Consider the following 4,922-nt stretch of genomic DNA (forward strand, 5'->3'; position numbering starts at 1 on the left):
AACCTTTCAGTGCACAGGATGGCCAACTGAGCTACACCAGCCAGAGCTGAAGTTTTATTTATTATTATTATTATTTACCTTTAGCTGTTTATTTTCCCCCTTTATTGATTAAGGTATTACACATGTCCTTATTCCCCCATTGCCCCTCTGAAGTTTTATGTTTTTGACAGCATAATCATATCACATAGATTATGCCTCCCCTCTGTTCCTTCAGCATCCAGATTTCCCCCCTCAAAATTGCACATAACAGCACTTCAGATTTTACTTAGGTATTTGACAAGCTTTTTTTGAGGGCTCATTTTTTTAAAAAAAGTATTTTTATTGATTTTAGAGAAGAAGGGAGAGGTAGAGAGAGATAGAAACATCAATGATGAGAGAGTCATTGATCAGCTGCCTCCTGCACACCCCCCACTGGGGATCAAGCCCACAATCTGGGCATGTGCCTTCACTGAGAATTGAACCCATGACCTCCTGGTTTATAGATTGACGCTCAACCACTCAGCCATGCCGGCTGGGCGAGTGCTCATCTTGTCCAATCCTTGACTTCTGAGTATTCCGTCTGCTGAGAGATATGGTATATGCCATACAAAGCGACAGAGATAAGAACCCTATGCTGTCTTAGCCCAGGAGAGGGAAGGCTTCCTAGACCAGGATAGAATAAATGGGAATTACTCACGTAAGAAAGGGAAGAGGGCTTTTTGAGACAGAGGAAGCAGCATGTACAAGACTCGAGAATAAAGTTCACAGAACTCCTGGGGACTTGTTGCTCATGTAGCAAAGCCAGATCACAGCTGGGGGAGTGGGCGCAGCGTGAGTCAAGGGGTAGTGTCAAGAATAGCATTTTACTTATTGTTTTAAAACTGTACAAAATCCATTAAAACAATATATTTTTTTTTTGAAAAAGGAATGGAATAGAAAATACCAGAATGCTTTATATGCAGTAAGGGTATGTTTTGGTATGTGAATGTGCTATTTTATAGTTATATACGTATGTGTATATGTGTATACCAGGTCATGATATAAAATGTATTTCTTACTGTGGGACATGGTCCAAAAAGTTTGAAAGTCACTGTTTATAGTATAGAACATTTTATTTACAGTCTTCAAGGTGAATAGTCTTTAAGTATTCCATTTTTTTAATAATACCCTCTCTCCATTTTTTATTTGTCATTTACCCATTACTCAGATTTTTATCCAGTGCATATTTTGTGCCCAGTGCTAAGAAACTCCCTGAAAGGAATGTACAGTTTATGGGAGGCAGACAAGTAAAGAGATAATAATAGCTACTGTTCATAACAGTCCTCAAAGTATGTTTTGTGAACCACCTACTTTTGAATTCCCAGGGGGAAATGCTTATTAAAACACAGGTAAGAGTCGCTCTTCCTTAGGCAGAGGCCGTGGCGGGACAAGAGGATCCCGTGCAGCGGGAAATTCACCAGGACTGGGCGAACCGGAAGCACACTGAAGTCATCACCAGCAGCATCAAGAAAATTGCGGACTTTCTCAACTCGTTCGATAGGTCTTGTCGTTCAAGACTCACAACACGAAATGAGAAATTGACAGCCTGGAACGGGGAATAGAGTACATGAAGCACAGGTGACAAAAGGTGAGACCCTCACCTAGAACTGTGCCAGGCTGCTGCTGGGATGCTGCTTTACTGAACACAGGCCTGTGTGGGAACGGTCCCAGCAGCCTTCACTCTTGTGTGTTTTTTGTTAATCCCCACCAGACGGTATCTTCCCATTGATTTTTAGGGAGAGTGGAAGAGAGAGGGAAACACCAACGTGACAGAAACACACTGATTGGTTGCCTCCTACAAGAGCCCTGACCAGGGCCCAGGCCAGGGAGGAGCCAGCAGCCAAGGTACGTGCTCTGAACCCCCGAATCAAAATCGGGACCCTTTGAGCCAAAGGCCCAGCTCTATCCACTGAGCCAAACCCACTAGGGTGCCTTTGACTCTTTAAAGAGCAACAGGGCTTATTCTTGTTTTTCTTTCTTAAAAAATGTGGCCTTTCCCTAACCGGTTTGGCTCAGTGAATAGAGCGTCAGCCTGCGGACTCAAAGGTCCCAGGTTCGAGTCCGGTCAAGGGCATGTGCCTTGGTTGCGGGCACATCCCCAGTAGGGAGTGTGCAGGAGGCAGTTGATAGATGTTTCTCTCTCATCAATGTTTCTAACTTTTTATCCCTCTCCCTTCCTCTCTGTAAAAAATCAATAAAATATATTTAAAAAAAATCTCTCTCTCTCTCTCTCTCTCCCCGCCCCCCTTTCCCTTCTCTGTAAAAATCAATAAAATATATATTAAAAAAAAATGTGGCCTTTGGGCTCTGCCACGTTCATCTGGCAGTGTGATATGGCATGTGGGGAGAAGTCCAGGGGAACTCTTGCAAATATTAGGCATTTTACCTTTTCTGTAATATTTTGTAGAACTACTTGTCAATGTATTTGAGGTGCTCAGATCCAAAAGCCTGGGACTCTGTTACGGTCCTCCCCACCTCTCTCTTCCCTTCTCTCTCTCAGACTTTCCTTGCAGCTCTCATGGCCTCTGTATCGATTCTATAAACAGTCTTTTCTTCGCCCTACCTCTGTTGGGAGGTGGCAGACAGTCCTGGCTGAGAGACTCATGCCCTGGCAAGTGGCTGCCAGAGAATGTTGTTGCTAATCCACCGGGTTTTTTTTCTCCTTCTGGGGAGGTCAAGGCCAGGCCCCTATTTGGCTTGAAGGGACATTTTCAGATTTTTCTTCCTGTCACTTGGGGTGTTTACCTCAGATTTTCCCCTAATTAACTCCTAAACACTATCTGACTGCTGTGATTGTGGTGGGAGGAGAGCTAGAGATGGGACTCCGGTATTCCACAGAAATCTGCTGTGTGGAATAATTATTCTCACAAAACTTTCAGGTGTAGCTGCTTGATCAAAACCTAGGTGGCTTACTAGGCCAAGCCCTCGTATTTGGACTTTGAGCTGACTAATTTATCCTGGGAATCATTTGGTCACCCAGCAGGCATTTGCCTAGTGCTTACTTTGTAGATACGTTATGTCCCAATAAAAGATACAGCGTTGAAAAAAAAACAAACCAAACCACTACAACACAGGTAATGAATGGGCTTTGCACTAGACCTAGTGAGTCAGATTCATTTCTTGAGTTCATGCTGGAATCAACATTGTGTCCAACTCTGTGCTCAGCCACAGGGTCTGTTTTCAGTTCCTTCAAGGATCCAACACTCTTGCTTTAGATCAGCGGTTCTCAACCTGTGGGTCACGACCCCTTCGGGGTGGAACGACCCTTTCACGGGGGGTCGCCTAAGACCATCGGAAGACACATATATAATTACATATTGTTTTTGTGATTAATCACTATGCTTTAATTATGTTCAATTTGTAACAATGAAAATACATCCTGCATATCAGATATTTACATTACGATTCATAACAGTAGCAAAATTACAGTTATGAAGTAGCAACAAAAATAATTTTATAGTTGGGGGTCACCACAACATGAACTATATTAAAGGGTCGCGGCATTAGGAAGGTTGAGAACCACTGCTTTAGCGCCTTCCCACATACTATTCCTTGGGCTGGAGTATTGTCATGCTTCCCTGGCCAATTTTAATCCGTTCCACAGGCCTTAATTCAAATGTCATTTCTTTAGGAAGTGTTCCCTAATCCCCTAGGCTTCAGTAGGCGCTTTTGTTATATGCCCCCTTGTGGCAGATATGCAATGGCTGCTCCTTCAAAAAAAGTACCCATCAAGGAATAAGGTCAACTGTTCGAGAAATAAGGCTCCAGCTGTTAACTCCTTCAGTTCCACCTCAGCTTAGTCATGGCCCCCGCTGACCGGCAAAGGTGTTTTTCACTTTCTCTCGGAAATGTTTTGTAGCTTCTGGTGTACAGGTGTTGCACATACTTTTAAAATTTATACATAAATATTTCATTGGTTTTTTTATGCTACTGAAAATGGAATTATCTTAATATCATTTTCTAATTATTTACTTTCATCTCATGTACAGAGTTGATCTGATATTTTGAGGAACTGTGGGATTCATACTATGGGTTTGTTTCAGATCCCATGACTGTCCCAATTTAGGAAGTGATTGGCTGTCTCCTGCACGCCTCCTATTGGGAATCGAGCTGGCAACCTGGGTGTGTGCCCTTGACCAAAATCGAACCTGGAACCCTTCGGTCTGCAGGCCGACGCTCTATCCACAGAGCCAAACCAGACAGGGCAGTAAGGTGTTCTTTTATCGATTGCACGAAATTGGGTCGTCAGAATGGTGCTGGCATGATGATTTTGGGTGAATAAAATTGTTTATATTGCCAGAGGCCCTGTAAAAAACTGTGTCCAGTACCCTGAAGTTTTTAGGGGCAGCCCTGATGAGGGGCATGGTTGGCCCCCTTAGAGGAGGAGAGAAACAGCCTATCAGGGGAGCTCTCCCCTCTGGTATATGCTATCACTTATTCTGGCAAGAAGTACTACTTTCTGTATCTCTCTGAGACCTGAGAGAAGGGTAGGTCACTATTGTCCCCCACCACTACCACCAGCAAAGCCTCTGGAATGGGTCATTGTTGTAAAATAATTTATTTCAAGGTCACACTGCACCCCTGGTCAAAAATTTACCCTTTACTTCTATTTCAGTACACCTGATAGTGTGCAAAAGGCATGTCAAGGAAACTGATTCCTTACCCCTACAGCATGTCTATTGCACAAAAATGAGTTATTTATATATCTGACGTGTGGCTGGGCCCAGGTGAGTCTTATTGTTACGTCCCATCTCACTGAACTTTGGAGACTTGGAAGTCTGTGAAGTTGAGATAGGAACCATTATGAAAAGTTAATGTGAATGTTCTGTTTACTCGTGGCTTTTATATAATTTATTCATGCTGTTTTAGGTTAGCAAAACTATTCCAATGTTACTTTAATATTT

At 43.1% G+C, this 4,922-nt stretch overlaps 1 pseudogene; it reads left to right on the forward strand.

Moving 5' to 3' along the window:
• Positions 1 to 1,648, forward strand: part of LOC102775454 — a 5,776-nt pseudogene extending 4,128 nt beyond the window's left edge.
• Positions 1,649 to 4,922: the final 3,274 nt, after the last annotated feature.

This window comes from Myotis davidii, unplaced genomic scaffold (assembly GCF_000327345.1).
Source record: "Myotis davidii unplaced genomic scaffold, ASM32734v1 scaffold924, whole genome shotgun sequence".
NCBI lineage: Eukaryota > Metazoa > Chordata > Mammalia > Chiroptera > Vespertilionidae > Myotis > Myotis davidii.